General features: G+C 38.1%; 1 protein-coding gene across 4 annotated transcripts in view; it reads right to left on the bottom strand.

The window, feature by feature from the left end:
• Positions 1–14,733, bottom strand: part of FKBP5 (FKBP prolyl isomerase 5) — a 129,589-nt gene extending 114,856 nt beyond the window's left edge. Inside the window, exon 1 of one of the 4 annotated variants that reach the window (XM_023734124.1) lies at positions 14,592–14,733. The gene's annotated coding sequence lies outside the window, so the exon portion shown is untranslated. The other 3 variants (XM_023734123.1, XM_023734125.1, XM_023734126.1) reach the window with 3 other exon arrangements.
• Between the last annotated feature and the right edge of the window lie 29 nt (positions 14,734–14,762).

The raw sequence follows: 14,762 nt of genomic DNA on the forward strand, positions 1-14,762 counted from the left end.
AGTCTGGGGACCATGCTTTCAGGGGACATCTAGGTCAGCTGGCATAACAAAGCTTATTAAGAAATTATTCTGCATTCTACTTTAGAGAGTGGCATCTGGGGTCTTAAAAGCTTGCAAGTGGCCATCTAAGATGTATCAATTGGTCTCAACCACCTGGAGTAAAGGAGAATGAAGAACACCAAAGGCACAAGGGAAGTATTAGTCCAAGAGACAGAAAGGGCCACATAAACCAGAGACTTCATCAGCCTGAGACCAGAAGAACTAGATGATGCCCAGCTACTACCGATGACTGTCCTGATACAAAAGAGAGTCCTGGATGGAGCAGGAGAAAGGTGGGCTGCAGAACTCAAATTCTAGTAAGAAGACCAGACTTAATAATGGTCTTACTGAGACTGGAGGAACCGCGGAAAGCATGGCCCCTGGTTCTCTATCAGCCCAGAACTAAAACAATTTCCAAGGCCAACTCTTCAGACAGGGATTAGACTGGACTGTGGGACATAAAGTTATACTCGTGAGGAGTGTGCCTCTTAGCTCAAGTAGATACACGAGACTAAATGGGCAGCTTCTGTCCAGAGGTGAGATGAGAAGGCAGGGAGAATCAGTAGCTGGTTGAATGGACATGGGGAATCAGGGGTGGAAAGGAGGAGTGTGCTTGTCACAGTATGGGGAGAGCAATTAGGGGCACATAACAATGTGTGTATCAATTTTTGTATGGGAAAAAATAGTGCTGGGACAACTGGATCTCCACATGCAAAAGAATGAATTTGGACCCATACCTCACACCATATACAAAAATTAACTCAAAATGGATCAATAACCTAAATAAATATAAACACTAAAACCATAAAACTCTTAGAAGAAAACAGAGGGGTAAAGCTTCAGGCTCTTGTTTTTGACAATGGATTCTCAGATATGACTGACACCAAAAGCATGAGCAACAAAAGACAAAATATATAAATTGGACTTCAAAATTCAAAACTTGTGTGTATCAAAGGACTTTATCAAGAAAGTGAATAGATAATCTACAGAATGGGAGAAAATATTTGGGAACCATATCTCTGATAAGTATTTAATATCCAGATAATATTAAAAAAAACTCCTAAGACTCAAGAACAAAAAGACCAAAAATCTAATTTAAAAAATGGGCAAAATAATAAACACTTCTCTAAAAAAAAGAAACATAAATGGCCACTAATGCTCAACACTATTAGTTACTGGGAAAATGCGAATCAAAACCACAATGAGATATTACTTCCTACCCACTAAAGTGGCTATAATCAGAAAAATGGAAAATAACAACTCTTGGAGGAAGATTTGGAGAAATTGGAACCCTCATCCATTGCTGGCGTAGCCATTGTGGAAAATAGTCTGGTGGTTCTTCAAAAAAGTTAAACCAAGAATTACAATATGACCCAGCAATTCCACTCCTATGTATGCCCAAAAGACTTGGAAGTAGGGACTCAAACAGACACTTGTACACCGATGTTCACTTTAGTAACACTTACAGTAGCCAAAAGGTGGAAACAAACAAAATGTCTATCAACAGATGAATGGATTAACAAAATGTGGCATATGAAATATTATTCAGCCATAAAGAAAAATGAAGTTGTGATACTTAATACAATGTGGATGAATCTTGACAACATTATACTAAATGAAATAAGCCAGACACAAAAGGACAAATGTTGTATGATCCCACTTACATGAAATATCTGGAATAGGCAAATGCACAGAGACAAAAGTTTATTAGTAGTTAGCAAGGGCTGGGGTAGGGGAAAACAGAGAATTGTTGCTCAAGGAGTAATGAGTTACTGTTTGGGATAATGAAAGTATTTTGAAAATAGTGGTGATGGTAGCATAACATGACAAATGTAATTAATGTCACTGAATTGTATACTTAAAAACGGTTAGGATGGCAAATTTTTTGTTACATATATTTTACCACAATTTTTTTTAAAAGGAAATAATGGAACCATTGACAGCTAAAGAGGGAAGTCTGCAAGAAGTTTTTGGTGGGAGTTGGTGGCAGGGGGTGTTGTGTGCATCTGCAGCTGCAGAGATGGTATTTAAATATACTTAGTTTTAAGGCATAGGTGAAAATTTGGGGCTCATGTTTGGAAGGCCTCAAGTTTAGACAGACATACGTTTTGGGGGCTTAAAAAGGAGTGGCAGTTAAAGTACTGCAACGGCTGAGGTTTTAGAGAAAGAGAAGGTAACTAACCAAAGAGCATTCAGATAACTGCATTCCCCAGACACTTTGAAGATAACCTAACTTTCTAGATGAAGAGTACCTAATTCTATAAATGCAGAATATTTGGAATAATTTATTCTAGATTAAAAGCTAAAAAATTAATCTTACTTTATTTTCTAGGCTATGAATTGCTAGAAAGAAGCCAAGGACACAATTTACAATAGCACTCAAAAGCACAAAATACTAGGATAAACCTAACCAGAGACATAAAAGACTTATACAATGACAACCATAAAATATTACTGAAAGAAACTAAAAGAGATCTACGTAAATTGAAACGTACTCCATGCACACGGATTGGAAGACTTAACATTGTGAAAATGTCAATACTACCCAAAGCGATCTATAGACATAATGCAATCCTTATCCAAATCCCAACAACATTCTTTAATGAAATGGAAAAACTAATCTCCAACTTTATATGGTAAGAAAAGAGGCCCTGAATAGCTAAAGCAATACTGAAGACAAAGAACAAAGTAGGAGGCCTCACACTTCTGATTTCAAAACTTACTATACAGTTATGGTAGTCAAAATAGCCTGGTACTGGTTCAATGACAGCACACACATAAACCAGTGGAACAGAATTGAGAACCCAGAAGAAAATCCATCCATCTACAGGTAGCTGGTCTTCAACAAAGGGTCAAAGTCCATTCAATGTGGAAGAAACAGTCTGTTTAACAATTGGTGCTGGCGACACTGGATATTCATTTGCAGAAAAATGAAACAAGATCCATACCTCAAACCATGCATAAAAACTAACTCAAAATGGACCAAAGACCTAAATGTTAAAATTGAAATTATAAAGTTCCTTTAACATAACGTAGGAACAAAACTAGAGGGTCTAATTTTTGGCATAAATAGCCTATCAAACACAACCAAAAATGCACGAACAACAGAAGATAAATTAGATAACTGGGACTTCCTAAAAATTAAATACTTATGCTCATCAAAAGACTTAACCAAGACAGTAAAATGAGAGCCTACAGACTGGGAAAAATCTTTGGCAAAGACATATCTGATAAGGGTCTAATCCCTCAAATATATACAAAACTTCAACAACTCAATCACAAAAACACAAACAATCCAATCAAATAATGGGCAAAGGACATGAACTGACACTTCACCAAAGAGAATATTCAGGCGGCCAACAAATACATGAAAAGATGCTTATGATCATTAGCCATTAAAAAACCAAACCAAACCCACTGCCATCAAGCAATTGCAACTTATAGCGACTCTACAGGACACAGTAGAACTACCCCATAGAGTCTCCGAGGAGTGGCTGGTGGATTCAAACTGCCGACCTTTTGGTTAGCAGATGTAACTCCTAACCACTATGCCACCAGGGTTTCCCATTAGCCATTAGAGAGATGCAAATCAAAACTATGAGATACCATCTCACTCCTGGAAAATGGCAATGATCAAAAAAAACAGAAAACAAATGCTGGTGAGATTGTGGGGAGACTGTAACTCTTATACATTGCTGATGGGATTGTAAAATGGTACAACCACTATGGAAAATGGTATGGCGCTTCCTCGAAAATCTAGAAATAGAAATACCTTATAATTCAGCAATCCTATTCCTAGGTATATATCCAAGGGATATGAGAGCAGTGACACAAAGAACCATACACACACCCATGTTTTCTGCAACATTATTACACAACAGCAAAAAGATGGAAACAACCTAAGTGCCCATCAACGGATGAACGGACAAAGTTGAAATTGTGGTACATACATATAATGGAACATTACACAACTATAAAGAATAATGAGGCGTGCACAAAACATCTTATAACATGGATGAATCTGGAGGACACTACGCTGAGTGAAGTAAGTCAATCACCAAAGGACAAATATTGTATGGTCTCATTATCATAAAAAGTCAAGAACAGATATACACACAGAAAGCAATGTTCTTTGATAGTTACCACAGATGAGAGGGAGAGGGAAGGGGAATCACTTGTTAGATAGTAGACACTTATTTTTGGTGATGGGAAAGGCTATATACCAAATATAGGTGAAGTCAGCAGAACCTGACCAAGGTAAGTAAGACACTAAACAGTACACAAGAAAAAGAGATAACTTCCGTAAATGCTGTATCATACACAATTTTGCAACAACAGTAACACTAACCAAAAAAATGTGAGTGGTTATGTAGGTAGATATGTGTGCATATATGTGTATACGAAGGCATATGCAAGTAAATGCATGTGCACGTATAGGTGTATCTGTAGGCGTATGTATATACATAATTATGTGTGCTGCATATATATCCATATATACAACAAAGCACATAGGGGGCACAGTTACAGAGGCTTCCTAAACATAACCAAATAACTTGCAGGATTGGTTTACTGGGTTAGAAGGCTTAGGACCATAGTCTCAAGGGACAACTTCGTCAATTGCCATAATTTAGTTCATAAAGCTAATTACATCCTAGTTTAGTGAATAGCATCTGGGGTCTTAAAAGTTTGTGAGCAGCCATCTAAAATACCACTGTTGGTCTCTACTTGTACGGAGCAAAAGAGAATGAAGGAAAGGAAAGATCCAAAGAAGAAACTAGTCCACAGGCCTAACAGCCCACACAAACCATGGCCTCTTCTAATCGGAGACCAGAAGAATGAGATGGTGCCCAGCTACCACTATGGACCGTTCTGACCAGGGACACAACAGAAGTTCCCAGATAGAATGGGAGAAAAATGTGTAACAAAATGCAAATTCCTAAAAATGGCCACAGCTATGGGCCCATAGAGAGTACAGGAACCCTGAAAGAGACTATCACCCTAAGACACCCTTGAACTTGGAACTGAAGCTACTTCTGAAGGTCACCTTTCAGCCAAGATTGGCTTATAAAATAAACAATATCACCGGTGAGTAATGTGCTCCCTTAAACAATCAACTATATGCGACCAAACAGTCAACATTTACCCAAAAGTAAAGATGAGAAGGCAAGGAGGGGAAGGGAAGCTAAATCAATGGAAACAGAACAAACAGAATGGAAATGAGAATGCTGACACACCACGTAAATTGTAACCAATGTCACAGAACAATCTGTATAAAAACTGTTAAAAGGGAACCTAAATTGCTAAGTACACTTTCACCTAAAACACAATAAAATACTATTTTTTTAAAAAAACCTCTAATGTGCACATAAAAATCACATGGGGATCCTGTTAAAATGTAGATTTTGATTCAGTAGGTCTGGGTTGGGGCCTAAAATTCTGCATTTCCAACTATCTGACCCACAGGCCACACTTTGAGTAATCAGACTCTTGGCCATTTTTGCATGATTATGAAATGGCTGCTATAGCTCCAGCTATCACATTTTGCAGTCAAGGCAGGAGGAGACAGAGGAGAAGGTTATGCTAGTCATATCTGCTCCTTTTACCAAGGACAAATAAAGCTTTCTCATGCACCACAGAGCAGAGAAAGAAGGAAAAAAAAAAAAGGACAAAAACAGTTTCATAATCACCATTTGTCCAAAGTCAAGTCTCTGAGCTAAAACACTACTTTTCAAATTTCTCTATTTATAGCATAACTTTTGAAAAAGTTGATAAATTTTTTTCATATGCCAATACTACTACTATTTTACAATATTTGTGAGAAATTAACAATTTTCAAAGCCGCACATTAACCAAAACATAGATATTAATGATTCTGGTGAATGGTTACATGAAGGTTCATTATACTGTTCTCTCCATTTTTATGTTTGAAACTTTCATAACAAAAAGTCTAAAAAAATCTGCTGACAGATATATCTTAAATTTTATCCGCAGTTAAGGCTGACAACTTGAAACAAAATTCTAGCAGGTAAAAACTTTTCAAATAATGTTCTCTGAATTCTTGACAGACCGATGGAATTCAGCTGTATACATAAGTCTGTCATTTCAAAGGAACAAGATGTTCATTAAATGGAAAAAGCAGTCCTTCTGTCAATGTTGGCTGATGTTGGACGTATGTCATTTTTCTCTTCAATACACTTATGTTTTTGTTGAAGAAAAATACATAGGCTGTATAAATGTATGGTTTGGGTTAGCATACATTTACAATTCTGCAAAATAAATGTCTATCCCCAATATCCATCAAGAAGATAGCACAGGACGGGGCAACATTTCATTCTGTTGTATTATAAGGTGGCCGTGAGTCAGAGCAGACTCCACAGCAACTAACACCACCAACAATCCCCGATATCAGTGATTAATTTGTTGAACTGGATGGTTAGTCTTCCACTTATTTCAAATATCAGCCACTCTAGTAATTAATTAACGAAACAACTTTCTCATGTAGATGCAAAAAAATTAGATTTAAAAAAAATGAACCAATGATTGTAAGTGTATAATTTACGTTATCCATAAATTATACCTCACCCTAAATTGGAAATGAGACATATTTTAAATTATATAATAAGAGGGAAAAAGTCTAATGTTTTTCATTATCACAAGTTAAGCTGTGATTTAAATGGATTTAATGTAAATCAAACAATCTACTAGGGCTACCGCGGTACTCAAACTAACGGAGAGCCACAGATTCACCCCTTACCCATGATCAACAGTTTCTATGATTTACAAGCACCAACCTTCCTCTCTATGATAAATAGCACCACCCAGAAACAACAACCGGGTTTGCCTCCTCCTCTTCTTCGACTGGGAAGTTCCAGAACAGTAAAGACTTTACATGTCTGTGCAAAACCTCACACGCTGTGTACAAAGCTCTTTTAAACAGGAATAATCACCACCTTCAATTCCCAGAAGTTATTGCTAGACATCAGCCTAATTCCTAGGTGACATGCATTAAAATCATAAAACAAAGCAGAGTTTCCTCACTGGCAATTCTGTTTCTTCTAACTGAAACACGTTGGCAAGAAATTTTCATGAGCAGCAGCATACATACATACAGAGACAAAAGACTGTGAACAGTTCTAATTCCTAACCAAGGTATTTCACTTTTTTCAGATAACAAGATCATTCTCTTCATCTTCAATACACATTTCTTTAGTTTTTTTTCTCTTCATTAAAATAAAACTGGTTAGGTGCCATTGAGTCGGTTCCGACTCATAGCAACCCTATGCACAACAAAACAAAACACTGCCCGGTCCTGCACCATCCTCACAATCGTTATGTTTGAGCCCACTGTTGCAGCCACTGTGTCACTCCATCTTGTTGAGGGTCTTTCTCTCTTTTGCTGACCCTCTACTTTATGAAGCATGATGTCCTTCTTCAGAGACTGATCCCTCCTGATAAAATGTCCAAAGTATGTGAGACGAAGTCTTGCCATCCTTGCTTCTAATGAGCATTCTGGCTGTACTTCTTCCAAGACAGATTTGTTCGTTCTTCTGCCAGTCAATGGTGTATTCAATATTCTTCACCAACACCATAATTCAAAGGCATCAATTCTTCTTCAGTCTTCCTTATTCATTGTCCAGCTTTCACGTGCACATGAGGCGACTGAAAATACCAGGGCTTGAGTCAGGCAAACCTTACTCCTCAAAGTGACATCTTTGCTTTTTAACACTTTAAAGAGGTCTTTTGCAACAGACTCGCCCAAATAAAACTTACATACCATAAAATGCACGAACCTTAAGCATTCACTTCACTAAGTTTGAGTAAATGTATACATCAACAACTGGTTAATCTGAATAAAGGTATAAGGAAATTACTTGTACTAGTCTTACAACTTTTTATTAAAAGTCATATTAAAATTAAGTTACTCTAAAAGCATACTCTTGAATTACTATCACTCAAATCAAGCTATAGAATATTTCCATCACTCCACAACTTTCCTTTGTGCCCCTTTCTAGTCAATCAGAATCCCTCCCAAGAGGCAACGGCTGTCCTGATTTCTATCACCATATCTTACTTTTGCCTGTTCTTGTATTTTATATAAATGTGTGGTGTAGTGAATCACTTAGTATGGCCCTTCTAGCCTTAGTCTTTGTAACTCCCAGCAAATCACTGGATGGGACTATGCAAATGAGGTACTTGTGGCACACCAAGAGGACTGGATAGCTTGCTACTAATGTAAATAGGGTGTGTGCCACCTTTGTAGGGGTGGGACCATGCAAATAAGATGTATGAAACCCTAACAAGGGGATTGGTCAGTTTTGCCATCCCACTAGGCTTAAAATAAGCCATCCCAGAGGCAGGAAGGGAGAATCTCACCACCATCAAGAAAGAAGAGCCAGGAGTGGAACGTGGCCTTTGGACCTGGGATCCCTGCATTGAGAAGCTCCTGGAACCAGGAGAACAAGAGAGAGAGCTTTAACACTGAAGATGGCATGAGGTGGCAGCAGAGAAATGGCAGCATCAGAGGCAGGAGACTGGCAGGAGATGGCGAGATGGGCTTCCTAGCCCACAGAGTGAGAAAGCTGAGCACCTTCAGGCAGAAGGCTTGCTGGCAGAGTACTGTGCCTCCGGGCACTTGGTGGAGCTAGGTTTGCCAACCCACAGAGCTAGAGCCAAGCGCCTTTAGGCCAAGGCTTACTGGCAGAGTGAGGTGCCTCTGGGTACTTATCAGCAGAGCTAAAAGAGCTTTGTAACACTTGCCCCAGCAGGGCAGAGGCCAGGTCACGGGCCGAGGGCGAGAGAGAGACCTGTCTGCAGGCATGGCTGAGAAGAGGCTGTCCTGATTGAAGAACTTTATCCTGAGCGTCCCTGAACCTGGATGGTAATCTGTTACTTCCCTAATAAACCCCATAACTGTGAGTATGGTCTGTGAGTTCTGTGTGGTCACTGCAAGGAATTATCGAACCGAGCAGAGAAGTAGAGAGTGCCGTAGTAGGGACAGTTGGTGTCAGAACTGGTAAAAAGTTTGGAGGGTGGAGGCATGCCTGACCTCCACCTCACAGGAAATCAGCCTTGGGCTGTTGATCTTGATTCTCCTTCCTCTTTGTGAAGTCAAAGGAGCTCAGATGTCCCTGCCATGCCATTCTTACAAATGACATCATATGGTACATACTCACTTGTGTCTGGCTTCTCTAGTTCTGCATAATAGTTGAGATACGTGTATGTTGTTGTGTGATCAGTTGTTCATTCCTATTGCGGACAAGGCTGCTATGAACATTCTTATATCAGTCTTTTTGTAGACATATACTTTCATTCCTCTTGGTGCAATAAGATTTTCATTTTTAAAAAAGATTTCACATATAAATAAATCTGGGAAATGCAGGATAGCTGAATAGATTAATCTACACACATATACATATAGCAATTATACATACAATCATATACAATGTAAAAGATATATGTATGTATCTTCTGGAGATTGAACAGATTCAAGAAGTTAATCTAGGATCAACACAGATTTTTTTTTAAAAACTTATGAAGTTCATAGTGAAAATAAATCCAAGATAGGAATGATAGCCTCAATTTTTCTTAGTATTATGTTTTAACCTAAGAATAACTCAAGAGAAACAAATTTCTCTCCATGTAAATTACCCTGTTCTGCTTCAATGAAACACCTTCTTTTTATAGTAAATATCCCTTCCCAAACCAGAATTTCAAAACATTATAAAAAGAAAAAAAAAAACTGTTACTATATTCCACCATATAATAATTTTTTATGCTGGGGCAAAAAACAAAATATGTGTTAAGATTACAGGATTGTTTTATTGTCTTGGTTTTTTAAAAAGTTAAACATGGAAATAATTTCACTGGTTAATATTTAACATGGGCAAAGAACATTCCAGCCTCATTCAGAATATATTCTGATAAAGACTCACTCTGTCTATGACAGAGACATTTTGACTTTCAAATTCCACTGTGTAATTTTTAGCTGATAGTAAAGGAGGGTCTTTAATTTCCAGAGATAGGAACACTGAGAAACACACACACAAATCTAGTATTTTAAGAGATCAGTTTGAAATTTGCCACTCTGCTTTTGACAATCAGATGAGCATTTCCAGGGGACTAGAAGTGGCTCCTTGGTTATCATCTATAAATAGCCAAGACTGAGGTAGAATGGTACAAATGGTTCTAGAAATTTACCATTGCCTTCATTAGAAAGGGTTTGCAACTACAAAAGGGAAGACACCTCATTTATTCTTTAGTCTTTCTTCACCTTTTATTCCTCCCTCCAAAAAATAAGCAATTTCAAAAACATAATCAAATACACTACATTCTTAATGGTTAGCTGCCAAGCGCTTTAATCACTGCGCCACCAGGGCTCCCTTAAAGCCCTAACATCTGGCTATGCCCTAACTTTTACAAATGCAAAAATTTTTTTTATTCCCTAAATTTTACAAATCTTAACCTTGTTGTTGTTGTTGTTGTTAGGTGCCATTGAGTCACTTTTGACTCATAGCGACCCTATGCACAACAGAACAAAACACTGCCTGGTCCTGTGCCATCCTCACAATCGTTGTTATGCTTGAGTCCACTGTTGCTGCCACCATGTCAAATCACCTCTTTGAGGGTTTTCCTCTTTTTCACTGACCCTCTACTTTACCAAGCACGATATCGTTCTCCAGGGACTGATTCCTCCTGATAACATGTCCAAAGTATGTGAGATGAAGTCTTGGCATCTTTGCTTCTAAGGAGCATTCTGGCTGTACTTCTTCCAAGACAGATTTGTTCGTTCTTCTGGCAGTCCACGGTATATTCCACAGTATATAAATTTTACAAATCTTAACCCTAGCATCTGGATTAGCATTCCCTAAGTTTTACAAATGTATGACTGTTTACTTAAAATCCCATTATTTCACTCTGAAAATACACCGTTTTATTTTTCAAATAATCACACCTTTTTCTAAAAGAAGAAGAAGAAAATAGCCTTGATTAAGTAAATGTTACAAAAGATGACAGCACATCCAAACAGCTACACTCCCCAACTTTTCAATATCTTTTACCTGCTTGTTTTAACAGAACCAAAATAAAATTTTATTTTTATTTTTTAAATGATATTCTTCCAGATCAAGGGCAGAAAACAGGTACACCAAATGTGTAGACCCCACACTCCCTCTGGTGGTCCTTTACTCTCTTTAACCAAATATTTTCCAAAAGACTAGAAGTAAATATTTAATTAAGCATAAAAAGGACCTGCCTCACTTAAGGATTTGAGACTTACATGTTTAAATTGCAGCCAAACGCAGGTCAACTCTCACTATAACAAACTGTAAGATGTATGAATTATTTTGCAGTACTGGAATTTTAAATATTGCTAAAATATCCTTAGTAACCCATTAGCTACAAAGATTACATTTACAAGGGTACATATGGCCCTATTATATATTATTTTAACCTGTTTCATTTGGTAAAATTATACTTTTGCACAGTAATTAAACATCCTATTTGCAAATTAAATCACACATAAGTGGTTATTGTTTTTAAAACAATAGTTATGTGATTTACATACCACTGTCCAACAAGTCTCTGATGCATATAGATTTAATTTTCTTTTCACTTTTAGGGATATAATATCAGAAGTTAAAAACCAAAAACCCAGTCCGTTGCCGTCAGGTCAATTCTGACTCACAGCAACTCCACAGGACAGAGTAGAACTGCCCCATAGGGTTTCCAAGGAGTGGCAAGATACACTAAAAATGTGCTATAAAAAGTTAGAAATATAAAATGCTGAAAAAACAAAATCTAATTACTAATCAGCTAGGTTAGAAAGTTTAAATCGTTTCAGAAGTATAAAATGCACTTAATTAATTGTTTGGCATAAATAATTACAGATTTAGTGTGCCAGAATATGCAGAATATAGGTTCTTCCTTAGTAATTGTGAAAAATTATATTAAGGGTCTATAGAGGATACCCTTAATGCCAGGTACAACAAGCATATTACTGTTAAATAAAGCAGTATTAATGTCTGAAACAGTATCATTTGATATTCTTGTAATTTAGCTGTTTTAATATAAGTTCTTGTTTTTTGTAGCTTTATTCATTCAAAATTATTTACACACCCCCAGCTCGAAAGAAGGCATATCTGAGGGTAAACATTCCCAATGTTTATTGCATAGATGTGAGAATTCAAGTTATGATTAATTTTGAAACTGAAATGTAGCTGATAATTTGATAACATAGTCTACCACAAATTAAAGTGGACAAAATTCAGTAATTAAATGATCTGAAAACTGAATTTTAAGATGAGCCTTTAATTAAAAGATACTTTTATATTTAAATCATCTAAAATATGTCTTTGTGTAAATAATTCTACAAAATATAACTTTAACTTATGATATTTAATTATTCATCACAGGACAAGGATTGTAAACTTCTATTACACTTAGCAGTATTTAAAGTAACATACTCCTATACACTTTAAAGAACAATTATATAAATCTCTAAAAACAACTAGAGCCCCAGTCTTATAAGCTTCTTTACAACTGTTTATACAGAATAGAACCCAGTCTACATAAGGAGTAACTATTCAATCAATGTATCCTCACTAAATATTAAAAAGCCAACTCAGCTTTTAATAACAGTACTTTCTTCTACAGCTATAGAAAGAAATGTCTGCTTTTCTTTGGACTAAATCACTCTAAACTGAGAAGTCTTTAGGAAAAAAATCAAAAATATGTAATCTATTCCAATCCAAGAATAAACAGAAAATTGAAGATTTAATTGTTTAATCCAATATTTTAAGCTTTTCATTTTTGAACTGGTTAAAATTGTTTTGAAAAAGAAATTTACCCCAAACTCCCATAACTAAGTGTTGGAAAGAGAAAGACCTCACAATATATAAGCCTGGTGTTTTAGAGAAATAAGACATTTGAAAGACCATCTTTGATACATACTTTTTTAAATCTCAGTCAGGAATAACCTGGTGGCTAAAGTATTCACCTTTCAATGATGTTACTAGGTAAACAGGTAAATTACCATTCAAAATGAAACACTAAAAAGTAGCATAACTAATCTAAATCAAAATTAGTAACTTTGTTCCTAAGAAGTTAAATCTCTCAAGTGTAAATCATATCCAATAGGATGTCAAACAAGACACACAGGAAGAAAAAAAACTGAGTAAACTAAATTACGTGTTTCTCAGGAATGACGAGTGTTATTAATAACCCAAGTTTTAAAAATATATTATTTCTATAGATATCCTAAACTGGTCAAGGCCATAATTGCAGATTGTTAGGCAGAAGTCAGCTGGGAAAGAGACAAACAGAAAATGATAAATGCGAGAATGACAGAAAAAAAAAAATTCTGCCAGAATAAGAATTTTTTGAAGTCTATCCTTGCGTTTTGATTCAAACCCCAAGAGAAGCAGCTACTAGAATCCTCTAAAGTAAAATTATTCATGGGGGGGTGGGGGGGATGGGAATGGAACTCCCACAGACTTAAAAATACTTAACCAAAATATGCCTTAACTTTTTCCCTGTCCACAATCTAACAAAATGCAAAGACAATAAAAATAAATACTCCTGTATGAGTCTACCCTCAGAAAGGCAAAGAAAGCTCCTGTTCAATGCTAAACCTTATTCCACTGGAAAACATACTCCTGAAAAGTAAATCCAAAACCACGAGCTCAAACTGCTTCATGCAGAATTTACTGAATGGCGGCCAAACGCTGTACACACTGTTCTGAACCACACGGAAGGCTATCTAGAGCTCTGCATTCTCCACTTACGACTTGTACCTTACTATGCTTTCACCCCAGCTGCAGAAACCGATTTTTGAAATGAGACTAAATTGTTCCTCCTGGCTTAGTCGAAAAGGCAGTCTACACCTTGACCCTCAAATTGTTTTTTTCAATCCTGGTTTTGATTCATATACTTTTTGCCACCACATCTTGAGATGATCGATAAGGTAGAAGGCGTTAGTGCCAGAGCTGAATAGAATAAGGAATCCTAAAACAACTTTTAATTGGCTTTCATCTGATGCTGTTGTTGGTGCCCGTTTAATCGATTTCAACTCATAGCGACCCTGCTGACAGAGCAGAACTGCCCCTGGGGTTTTCTAAACTGTAATCTTTACGATGCAGATCGCCAGGTCTTTCTGCGCGAAGCCGCTGGGTGGGTTCGAACCGCCAACCTTTAGGGAGCAGCCCAGCGCTTAACTGAATCACTGGTTAAAACGGCACTGCACTGGCCCACTTCAACAAGTGGCGGTGAAGCAGGGATGCTGCTTCCAGCCACTACTCCCGGCGCGGCAGGTGAAGGCGGTGCACGCCCATCCACACCCATCGGGCGGGCTACACCGGGAGAGCGTGAACCGAAAGCGGAGGGCAGCAGCGGGGACACTCCGTTATCCTCACCCTCCACAAGCCCCACCAGGTGAGGAAGTCTCGATCGTGCCGGCCGAGCGCCCGGCACATTGCTCAACCCCGGGCTCCACTTCTCCCGCCGCCCGGGCCCCGGAAGGCGAAGTTTCTTTCTCGCTGGCGGCGGCGACTACTCACGCTCCTCCCGGCTCTGCAAGGAACCCGCCGCCGCCTCCCGGCGGCCGCGGCGCCGCTCCGCGGTCACTGGTCCGCCGGCCTTCGGGCAGTCGGGGGTCGCCGACAGAAGCGGGAGCCGGGACCTGTCAGCCCAGGCGGGAAACAAAAGCCGGGTGAGGACGAGCGGGCGCG

This window comes from Trichechus manatus, unplaced genomic scaffold (genome assembly GCF_000243295.1).
Source record: "Trichechus manatus latirostris isolate Lorelei unplaced genomic scaffold, TriManLat1.0 scaffold00065, whole genome shotgun sequence".
In the NCBI taxonomy this organism is placed as follows: domain Eukaryota; kingdom Metazoa; phylum Chordata; class Mammalia; order Sirenia; family Trichechidae; genus Trichechus; species Trichechus manatus.